The sequence below is a fragment of the Hemicordylus capensis genome, chromosome 4, assembly GCF_027244095.1.
Source record: "Hemicordylus capensis ecotype Gifberg chromosome 4, rHemCap1.1.pri, whole genome shotgun sequence".
Taxonomy (NCBI): domain Eukaryota; kingdom Metazoa; phylum Chordata; class Lepidosauria; order Squamata; family Cordylidae; genus Hemicordylus; species Hemicordylus capensis.
Window position 1 is genome coordinate 126,743,855 of NC_069660.1, and position 12,063 is coordinate 126,755,917.

The 12,063-nt window shown below is 42.9% G+C and overlaps 1 long non-coding RNA gene across 1 annotated transcript in view; it reads right to left on the minus strand.

Annotated features, from left to right (window-relative positions):
• Positions 1 to 1,356: 1,356 nt before the first annotated feature.
• Positions 1,357 to 12,063, minus strand: part of LOC128322093 (uncharacterized) — a 45,409-nt gene continuing 34,702 nt past the window's right edge. The window contains exon 2 of the long non-coding RNA XR_008305518.1: positions 1,357 to 1,608. This is a non-coding gene — a long non-coding RNA (uncharacterized LOC128322093). The remainder of the gene's footprint in view (positions 1,609 to 12,063) is intronic.

The window sequence follows — 12,063 nt, forward strand, 5'->3', positions numbered from 1 at the left end:
TCCTGGATACTTTCCCTCAAACCTGAAAAACCTATGAATACTGATGGTACTGTCATGGCTGACAGGCAGGTCCAAGAATAGCTGAGACGGAGGAAGTAGGCCAGCATTAGCCGCTTCATGGGACCAGGACAGAATCCTATTGGCTAAACGTCCCCTGATCCTTGCTGAGTTGGTAGCTGTAATACCAACCTCTGACCATTTGCAGCAGTGGCACTGAAGAGCAGCAGAGAGAAGGCCAGTAGCTCCCTACTCTGGCAAACTGTCACAGTGACTCAAAGAGAAAGGTGCCTCTGTGCAGCAGCCACAGTATCTGGTGTGTAACTACTGGCATTTCTCAGGTCCCCATTCTGCAGACAGCCATGCAGAATAGCATCCCACATAACAAAGAGTGATCCATTTTTGTGTCCTCAGCAGAGCTGCTACGAAGCTGGAGCCTTTTAGTGCAAGGCAGTACAAAACCATGAGATATTATTTCTCATTAATATATTGCCCCTCTTCTTATATTATTTTTAATTACTATAGACAGGTTTATTGCTGCTTAGCAGGCATACAAATGAAGAGCAGCTTGATGGTAAGAGAATATAAATCTGTCATTGTTAACTGAGGAGTGGAGACCATCGCAGCAACTGCAGGCATTCTCAGGAGGTGTAATCTTCTAAAAATCCATTCAGATAATGAGTCTTATTCAGAAGGGTAGTCATTACAAGAGATTTCCTTCACTAGACCCCACTGCCTGATGACTACACAAAGGCCTACAGTAGCTGGAGAGCAAACAAGGGCTAATCTGAACTGACTGTAATAGCACCAATGGGAAGCTGCAAATGTTTAGGGATTAGCCCTGGATCTTTGCCTTGGCAATAGCTAGTCTCTGGACTTGCCTGGAGGGGTCTGCAATCTTTCCCCAGGTGTCTTTGGCTGTCAGTTTGCCCATTCCTCTGTCACCCTGCCTAGCCGCTTCCTTCCTTGCCTGAGTTTCCATATCCATTTTCCTGCCCATATTGCAGCTGCCCGCCTCCATTTTTGCTCAGCCCCTCTTTGAATGGACTATTTGATTCTGCTCTACTACTGGGTATTCCTGTGGAGTGCCCCTCCTGACCCAATGTAACCCCTCTTCTTACTCAAGAAATAGGGGGGTTGGGTTCAAGTCTCTATATTTTCTGAGACAGTGTGCAAAAAAGAAAAATTCTAATGTCAGATTCAAAGGATGTATAAGCATTTTAGGTTTCTTCGTGAGTGAGTGTGTGTGCATATATGGCTGCATATGGAAATACATGGATTTGTTTATGGAAGGTTAATTGAAAGATAAACTTCAAACACCTGTTCACAAAAGGTACAAATCATATAACATGCATACAATGATATCATAGGGCTATTTTATGATAGCTTCTCTTTCACAAGTAGCATGTGTCTTGATAAAGAAACCAAAGCAAACACGAACTCCTAGTCTCTTTCTTTTAAGAAAATTGTCCCAGAAGCACTTTTGCACAGTTCATACCACTCCTATGAGAGGTCTCGTGGGTGTGCAGCTGAAACAAAGAAAACAAATGTTCAACAAGCTGATTGGGCTTGTCCAGAGTCTCAAACTGGCGAGAAACTTGCTTGAAGAGGCTGCAATAAAGAAGCAAATTCATCATACAGAGGGTTTCCAAATCTTCTTTTTCTCCATTTCAGTTCAGGAGCTCTATGCTCCTTGCTAGGCTGGAACCTCCAGAAGATTATATAGACCTTCTTATTAAACTTCTGCATTGCTACACAAATGCATATGACTTATAATATACATTTAACATAATTATTAATTTCTTTTTAGCAATATTGTGTAAAAGCAACATCAAGTTTCCAACCAACCCTGCTTACTCTCAGGCTCCGACCTGCATAGAACCATTTCCCCATCTTCTTTTTCTTTCTGAAAGGAAGGACCTTCTCCCCCTCACTCGCAGAAGAAGCAAATTCATAAAACAGAGGGTTTCCAACTCTCCTTTTTCTCCCTCTCAGTTCAGGAGCTCTCTCCTTTTTGCTGGGCTGGAACCTCCAGAAGATTCCAAGGACTTTCTGAGCACGCAGCACTACCAATTAAGAAAGGGGTGGGGAGACCCTTTGGTTGCCAAATTCAGGGAGCATCTATTGTTAATCCAGACCATTAGTGAACAATAATACTGGTAGCACTCCCTCCCATTCCAGTTCCAGTGCTATCTGGACTCACATTTAGGGTTGCCGACTTTGACTAAAGCTATTCCTGAAGATGTCCCCCCACCCCCGCCGCCACCCATATTTTTTCCTAATATTAAGCCATTAACATTGCTAAGATTGCTTTCAATCGTCTCCTGGAGACTACAGGAGCTGCTGCTTGGCACTGTCCTCCACCATGTTATTAGCAATGAGGGCAAGGCTAGCAGTTGCAAGTGAGGCTCCAGCCCAGGGACACTGAGCAGGCCAGCACATACACCTCCCTCCCTGCTGCCCCCACCAGCAGGCCCTGTCCCATGTTGTTTCGCAATTGTTCCATCCCAGAGCAAAACAAGTCTGCTTGATTTCATGCATTCAGAGACAAAAATCAAGATCACTGCAATACAACTAAGCAACACCTACACAATCTTCTCTGCTTCAGTACATTTGTTTAAAGATCCCATAATTCTGACAGAAATCAATACATCCTTTAAAATTACAAGAGCAACAATTAAGTCAGTGGAAGGTCTAGGATGAGTAAGGATTGGGTTTTTTTTGCTTGTTTGTTTTGGTTTTTTTTTTTTTTTTTGGCAAACTAATTGGCTGTTGGATAATGTTGGGTTTCAGATAACAAAGTTATATCCATGTAAGTTTGCATCTATCGAGTTGGACAAAAACTTGCCCAAGGCAAGGACGTGGGCAGTTTTCTCTTGCTTTCTAACTCAGAGGTTGCTTGTTTGCCCAAATTGCTGCTGGAGGGACAAAGGAGGCTTTATCTTCAGCTTTGGGGAGGGACTATAGCTCAGTGGTCGAGCACATACTTTGCATGTGGAAGGTGCAAATGTGTCGAGCACATACTTTGCATGTCAGACTCAATCCCTGACATCTCTAAATTGGGCAGGGGATGACCTTCTCTGCTTGACAGCTTAGAGAGCAGCTCTTATCCATTTCAGACAATCCTGAGCTAGATGAACCAATGGTCGGACTCAGTATAGTCTCCAGATGATCTCAATAGGCAGCGGGGCTCATAACGGAGGAGGCGTTCTCTTAAATATCATGGGCCTGTAAGGCCACCCTGTAAACTGCACAGCTAAGCAGGGGTTTGAACCTGTTTTTTATTTTTGTTTTAAACTGGAGATATGTTAGTGACTGAATTGTACCTATTACACAGGAAATAGGACGTTGCTGTATTTTTATTGCTTTCCATCATTGGTTGAGCAAGCAACAGAACAGAGTCAAGTTGAGTCCTCCATCTATAATATGGAGATAACAATACTGAAGACTAAAATAATGCATATGAAGTGCTTTGAATATGTAGGCAAAGTGCTATGGAAATACTAAGGTGGCAAATGTAAACACATTTATTAGGGAGGATGTACTTCTGAGTGGACTTACTTCTGAGTAAGATTGACTTCTGAGTGAGCATGGCAGGGATCCAGAAATGTACATGCATCTTTGCAAAGTATTTCACATGGGCACCGAACAGTGGTTGATTATTCCTCCTGGTTGTAGTCAGACCCCCACATCCCATGTGGTGCTGCTTGGAGGGCCCCAGTCTTCACAGGGAGCACTGGGGTCTGCTGTTGGGAAGGGGAGCTGAAATGCCCTTGTCCACACATTGAACACAATGCACAGTACCTTGGATCCCAGCCTTTATTATGAGATCCTGTGGCTTAGTGCATGGAGCAAGGATGCTTCTATTATTCAGGTGATTGTGGTCATGCGGACAAGCAGGATTGTTACAGAAGACTGCTTCTTTATGAGAGTGAGGCTACTGTCGGAAGCAGAAATGTGGGATTTTTTAGGGGATGATGCTGATGTGGCAAGTCTCAGTCTGTGTATTCATGAAGTTATTGCCAAGATTCGAAAGGTTTGGCGACCAATCAAAATCATCCCTTCAATGCAGCCCATTTTGAGATGCTCCTTACATAACGACTGCCAGTTACAATTTCATTAGCACTACATTGTTGCCATGGCAATGTGATACCAACTCAATTGATGGGCTTTTCATCATGGGCTTATTACGGAATTTCTCTTTCCATCAAAGACACATTATAGGAAAGCTGCCAACAGACCCTATAATCTAAACTTTAACAAGGATTTCTTCTCACTATGAGGTGGGAGCAGAGCAGAATGTCTTCTTTGTGAGATCCAGATTGGGCTAGACACAAAGAGAGAAGAGTTGTGATGTGACACACATGTCAAGTTCTAACTCAGAAACCTGGAGAGTTGTACTCTTTTCTGCCTGGCAACTATACACCCTGCTGTCTAATGCCCAAAGCATATGATTATCACATGTTGTGATGTCACATTTTGTGAGAGAATGTCATAGTCTAGGGCATGTCCTTCACATTTCAGTCTAACACTGGGTATTGTGTGCAAGGTAATATCATGAACCTTCTACAAGAAGCATTGTAACCCCTTTGAAATGGCATTGCAAAAGGCTAGAATCCCACTGAAATTTGGTTCAAATCTATGTAATTCTAATTGTTGTCTGTTGATTACATGGAGAAAATACAGCTGTACAGCATTCATAAGAGGACCAATCACCATTGGGTTTTTTCAGAAACATATTTTTAAAGGTTCCAGTCCTCATGGTAACAAAGAAAATGTGAACAAGTGCTAGCATATTACATACACTTTACATTAGGAAAACAATGTGTACATTGCATCTCCAAGCTTTTTGGAGATGAACTTCTTGAAGTAAGATTTTAACTATACCCAAGTAAATATGTAACATGATCCTCTGCCTGTATACTTGGAAGTAAGTCTGATTGAGTTAATGGGGCCTGCTTTCAACTAAGTAAGCATACAATTGCAGCCTTAGGCTCTTACAGTCCCTGAGCTGCAAATGTGGCCAAAAATAAACCTTTTATTTGGATGATTTTGGACACAACAAATTGTGCTCTTATTCCTACCTGTCCTATGGTGTGCTCATTGGAACATCAGCATGGATTGTGGCTGCTTGCTATAACATGGCAGCAAAATGCAAAATTGTCATGTGACATACACTTGGGTGATGGCAAAGGGTGTGTAGCTCTGACATGGTCAGGTTGGGACTGAGTGTTGCTGTGGGCCAAATTAACCATAGGAACATAGGAAGCCGCCATATACTGAGTCAGACAATTGGTCTATCTAGCTCAGTAATGTCTTCACAGACTGGCAGCAGCTTCTCCAAGGTTGCTGGCAGGAATCTCTCTCAGCCCTATCTTGGAGAAGCCAGAGAGGGAACTTGGAACCTTCTGTTCTTCCAAGAGCAGCTCCATCCCCTGAGGGGAATATCTTACAGTGCTTACACTTCTAGTCTCCCTTTCATATACAACCAGGGTGGACCCTGCTTAGCTAAGGGGACAAGTCATGCTTACTACCACAAGACCAGTTTGCCTCTGTGTGATTTCCCCACAATTGCAAGTAGCAGCTATGAGAATCAGAATCATGACCACTGCGTGGAGGGAGGGTTACTCTAGTTTCCCCTCAGACTCCAGTCCTGATGAAGATCCATCCTAAAGCATCTATTTGTTCTAGGAGAGAATTTGTCCTTGGTGATCATGCGGCCTTATTTACCAAGGCAAACTGCTGCCTCAGGAGGGATTTTTTATTTGTTTGTTTGTTTGATCAATATATATACTGCCTTTCATGAAACTCATACCAAGGTGGTTTACACATGTTAATACAATAAAATCCCACAAATTCACAATTTGTGAAACTGGGGTCCACTATGACACTGTGCTGGGGATGGATAGGGCCCCCGCTAACTGGGAAAAGAAGCACCTTTTAAAAGTGGTGACGCTCTTTATTTAGCAGAGGGAAAGCAACTGGCCCTATACATCCCCAGCACAGCACCCCTCCAGTGGCTGTTGCTTGTGTCTATCTTATGTTTCTTTTTTAGATTGTGAGCCCTTTGGGGAAAGGGAGCCATTTTATTTATTTATATCTATGTAAACCGCTTTGGGAACTTTTTGTTGAAAAGTGGTATATAAATATTCATCTTCGTTGCCACCGCTGCAATCAAGGTCATAGTGGAGAGGAAAAGGTTAACCCCGCTTCCAGCATGATATAGTTCTGATAGAAAATCCACACACAGGGCTATGCTAGGTTTTTAATGTAATGTGTGTAGAATCCAGAAGAGAAAATTGTGGTATGCAAGGACAAGACAGTGGAGTTGAATCAGGAATATCAATGGGTTAATGAGACAGATATTATTTACAGAGAGGCAAGTGCAGTCTGCCTTGGGTGCTCTTGCTGCTGGCTGTTTGCTAGCCCTGCCTTTACTCCAGAACTGGAATAAAAGTAACTAAAGCCCAATTCAAAAGCTGGCCTGGATCAATGAACCAATTAACCAAAAACACCACAATGTGTAGTTTGGCCTTCAGTGCTATGTCTTCTCAAAATCACTCTATCTAGCTCGAAGAGCCAGCAATTAAAAGCAAACTTGCCACTTTATCAACCTTCATAACAGCATATTTGTGAACAAAGATTTATGACTGAGAAGAATGCATGGATCTTGATCTCAGTTACCTGACCATTACCTCAAACAGAACTGGCGTGTTGATTTTTCAAAATCCCACACAGGAAATTAAATCCCACGCTTAGCATAACAGAAGATATGCCAAGACTTCCAGCAGTCACGTTTATGCAAATGTAATGCAAATTACGGTCATTATGCACAACCAAAATATGAAAAATCTCCAGCATAATTTTTTTCTCTAGAATTTGTTCCCTTCCCCCTCTTTCTGTGGTAAAGAGTTTGTAAGAAATAAGTAAGGTTATCCACCAATAGTATCTTTAGAAGGATTACCAAAACCTCAAGACAGATGCTCTCTGAAGATACAGGCCCACATGCTACTCAACACAACGTGCATGTTGTGAGGTTGTGAGCATGCAGTTCTGTAAGTGCATGCACTTTGTGCAATTCTTGTAGCTGCATAGGCACACAGTTGCACAATTGCATGCTTGCAACCTCATAACCTGCAACTGCATGTTGCCTTGCATGTGGTCTACTGAAGGCACTTGCTCTCTGAAGGCACTTGTGAGGTAACTTGCTCTCTAGGTTTCCCTGACTGCTGGTAAGTCTCATTCTTTAGCTTGTTTGTTTTTGCTGGGGGCGGGCACTGCCCCTCCTGCCCTTACTGGTCTTGTGGTAGCAAGCATGACTTGTCCCCTTAGCTAGGCAGGGTCCACCATGGTTGCATTTGAATGGGAGACTACATGTGAGCACTGTAAGCTATTCCCCTCAGGGGATGGAGCCACTCTGGGAAGAGCATCTAGGTTCCAAGCTCCCTCTCTGGCATCTTCAAGACAGGGCTGAGAGAGATTCCTGCCTGCAACATTGGAGAAGCTACTGCCAGTTTGTGTAGACAATAGTGAGCTAGATAGACCTATGGTCTGACTCAGTATATAGCAGCTTCCTATGTTCCTATGACCAGCTACCACTGATCCACAGTATATTGCCATCTGGAAATGGCCCTGCTCAGCCCCACTTTGAGTCTCAGCTGGAGAGCCTCAAGTTAGCCATATCTAAATTATATTCCTAAACCAACATGATCTCCATTGTGCTCAGAACATTCCATAGTAAGTGCCCCAGGATGAACTGCAGTCCATTCAGGGGCCAATTTGATCCCGAGTCTTCAGTTAATTCCTTGACTCCAGACTTTGGTTGGACACACAAAAGCAACTGTCATATAATCTTACACTGAGATGGTAAACTGAAATCTCATTATTTGGTGCTTCTTAGTGAGAAATGAGTGGCACCCTGAAGCTATGGATCAGTTTTAAGCTGCATCAGCACAAAGTTCTTCTTGGCCCTCATGTAGCATCAGGGCCGTTGTTCTGAAGGCAAACAAATGGTTCAGTAGGAGGCTCAGCATAGATAGGCTACCCAGATCTGCTCAGTCCACCACACCTAAGTCACAGATTGCGTCAATGTGAGCATACATGGTGCAGCGGGTGGATGGCTGATTTGGGTTAGGACCATGGTGGAGGCAAAAACCCTCCACACACCATGGGCCTGATCCAAATCCTACCCCACATGGCTTCCTTTAACAAACAAACACACACACACAAAGAAGCATGGGACTGCTAAGCACGCACTTCTCATAATGCATAGTTTGACTCTGGAGAGCTAGGCCAGAGTCAGTGACGTCTTCGGGCCAGTTGAGATCCTGTTGGCTTCTCATGTCATCTGATCTGGGCTGGTAGCTACAGTATCACAACTGGCCATCATCAGTGGTGGCATTAAGCAGAAATCAGACCAACACTTCCCTATAGCCATAGGCTGCCACAACCAGAGGCGTTCCTACCCCTGGACTTCGGGGCCAAAGTCCAGGGCCTCCACATTCCTGGGGCCCCCCAAATCATCTTTAGTCTGTCCTGAGTAGTGTGGTTTGTGCCCTTAAGAACCTACGTGTTAAAAAAATGACACTTAACTTTCAGCAGGGGGGGTCTCCAAAGGCCTTTAGGTTCAGGCTCCAAAATTACCTAGGTACACCTCTGGTCACAACAGTACAGGGAGGTAAGATGCTAGTACCTTCTCCTATAGTGCTTGGTTTGAGACCCCTATTGCCTTTCAAGCAGTCTTTTTTCCTGAACTTTGCAGCTCCTGCAAATAAAAAAGAACCTATGCAAGGACTCATTCCCTGACTCTGCTGCTTAAGTCAAATGGGTAGATCATAGAACACAAAGTACTGTAAGTTTAGCATGACCTAGTGTCACAGCAGGGAACAGAATCTTGGGATTGTGGTTCATATGTGAATGCTTTTCCTATAATTGCATCAGATTATGAGTTCCTGTTTCCTCGTGGACTAGTATCTTTGCTTAATTAATTTCATTTAAGCTAGTTCTTGAGCATCTGCCCTTTAAAATGGCACAAATAGAATGAACCAGCCAGCATAAAAAAGATTCTACTGTAAGTATAAATCAGAGAACTTTGGTGACAATGAAGAAAATTGTGTGCTGACTGCAATGTCCTCAGAAATTTGAGAGAGAAGGAGTAGTCTGTTTACTTATTTATTGCAAGCAATGGGTTGTATACACACACACACACACACACACACACACACACACACACACCATTCAGATAAGTGGAAATGTTATTTACATGGATATGGAACTTCCCTGGGAGAAACAATTAATTTGGATAATCAGAAAATTCTGATAATTGGTAGTCAATTAACAAGGGTTTTACTGAAGCAGAGAATTGTTTATTATTTTCTGGCTGTTGAGTAAACATTCCTGTTATACTTCACCCTGCTGGCTTTACTACTTTTGCATGGCCTTCAAAACAGGCTTGCAGGGAGGTCTCACCAGATTTGAACTATCAATTTTTTATTAAGGAACCTGAAGGAAGAGTTTATAATAATCCCAATTTAACTTTTTCTATTAAGATTGCATTGATTTTTACTGTATCTGTTTAATATTTTAATAAAAGTAGGAAATAAGCTGTCAATATGGATTTGATTTCATATACATATCGGATAAGAGTTCTGAGCTGCTGTCATTTAAATGGATATAAAAGCTGCCAGGTCTACAATAAGCTCATTTTGCTTATTGCACAAGCAGAGCAGGTAACCACAGAATGTTTAACTTCTAAATATCACAGAAATTGGGGTGATTTTGTAATGCCAGAAATATATCTATCTATCACTGTTGAATCCCACAATTTCTGCACAGGGTAACATCCACCACAGCCTAGGTCATGAGGCCATCATTCAGTGGTAGAGCACATGTTTTCCCACAGAAAGTCCCCATTTAAGTCCCAAGCATCTCCAGGTAAGGCTAGGAAAGACCTCTCTCTGCCTGAGTTGAGGCCCTGGAGAGCTGCTTCCACATTTTAGTTCGTACTGAGCTAAGTAGACTGACTGTTCATCTCAGTTCAAGGTCGTTTTATGTAGCTAGCCATGAAAATAGGATAGGCTGAGAGAGAGAGAGAAAATTATCAAAAGCCATCCAGACATTGGGACTTCATGACTAAGTGGGGATAGAGCTCACAGTTATTCAGTCTATGCCCAACATTCTGGCAACTAATGTGTATGCAAGATTGAACATTCTGTAGACACGCACACCAACTATATGCTTTTCCACACTGTCTTCCAACAGGTAAGGGCAGGGAATGGGGGACCCTCTATACCCATTCCTGACCTTCACACATGGACTGCGATGTGCACCAGCCTTATTTTTCTCTCCCAAAATGAGTTAAAATTTCTTTGAGTGCACTTTAAAATGCTTCAAGTGTTATGCATTGTTATAATGAACAATATTTTCCTTGTGAGAACAACCTTTTTTAGAGTTAAAAATGCTTCTGAGGTCAAATCTTTAAATTATCTGAATAAAGATACAATAGCCCAGACCTTTACCTGGCATATGTTCTCTGTCACACACACACACACACACACACACACACACACACACACACACACACCCCTTAGCTTGTGATCTGCTGCTTTATGTGCCAGTGTGTTGCGGGGGGGGGGGGTTAAAATAAAATTCCATTGAGCCTGACTTGGGGTGGTCTGGAGCTGGCCCGGAGCTGGCCCAAAGTGGCTGGTTCATTCTGGCTTCTGAATAGAAACAGTCAAGTAATAACTGCCAGTTATTGACGTATGACATGTTTTTGAACTACTCTGCAGCAGGTGACCTGGGCAACTTGCTATTAGCTTTGTACTTAATAACCCTCAAAGCTGATAGAAAGGCGCACTGTGAATGAATCAGAATTACCATATAAATGATTGCATATGAGCTAAGCAAAGCACAGGGACCTGGAGTATAAACTTCTCTCATAATTTTCGGTGACACGTGCATCCTGTATGTGTTCTCAGGCTCCACATGCTAATGTTCTATGAAGTTAAGTTATTGCATACCACTGCACTCTGATTAAAGCATTGCTTCATTTTGATACTTGCCAGCTCTAGTACTCATGGTGGCTTTTGTGTTCTGTGGCCTTTTGTGCCTTCATAAATCTCAATCCAATCTGACTGTACTTCTCCACGCTTGCCGTTCTCTGATGTCATCCTGTCACTCTTATTTATCGGGTGACAATATTATCTGGCTCCACTGATTCCGTCTTAAGACACACTTGAATATTTCTAATTATGTGAATCTATTATGGACATGCAGCAGTAAATAACTAGCATATGTTTATGTTACAGACATGAGAGAATCCCCTTTGCTCCATAACAAACTCTATGTTCAGATGTTTAGTGGTGATAGCCCAGTGGTAGAGCATATGGTTTGCTTGCAGAAGGTCCCAGAGTCAATTCTTGGGTAGGGTTGGGAAAGAGCCTGAAGCCCAGGAGAGCCGCCTCCAGTCAGCATAAACTATACTGAGGTGAGTGGACCAATGACCTGACTCAATCCAAGGCAGTTTCCCATATGAAATTCACTTGTGCTGTGACATCCAACCCCAACCCAAGTTCTTACTCATGAGTCTTAGAAGGTGTGCTTCTTAACTGAGTGTCTGTTTGCCATATGTATTCAGATTAAAGGGGGTGCAAATAGCTGGAGAATGAAGGAAACAAAGGGGACCTGGAGACCACCTAGATTACAGAAGGTCAACTAGCAGTCTGTTGGCCCATTCTTAGGTCTAGACCTTAGGCAGTCATTAGGTTGCTGTAACCTAGACCAGGTCCCTTTGATGGTTACCAGGTCAAAGGGATTGAACAAGTGGCCTAGTTAGGTGGAATCACCACAATCCCCTGCTAACTTGGCAAAGAGGCACTTTTTAACACGGTGATTCTCTTTATTTAGCAGGGGGAGAGTAGTTGGCCCTATCCACCCCCAGTACAGTACCTCCAGTGACTGTTGCTGGTGTGTATCTTATGTTTCTTTTTTTATTGTGAGCCCTTTGGGGACAGGGAGCCATCTTATTTATTTATTATTTCTCTGTGTAAACCACCCTGAGCCATT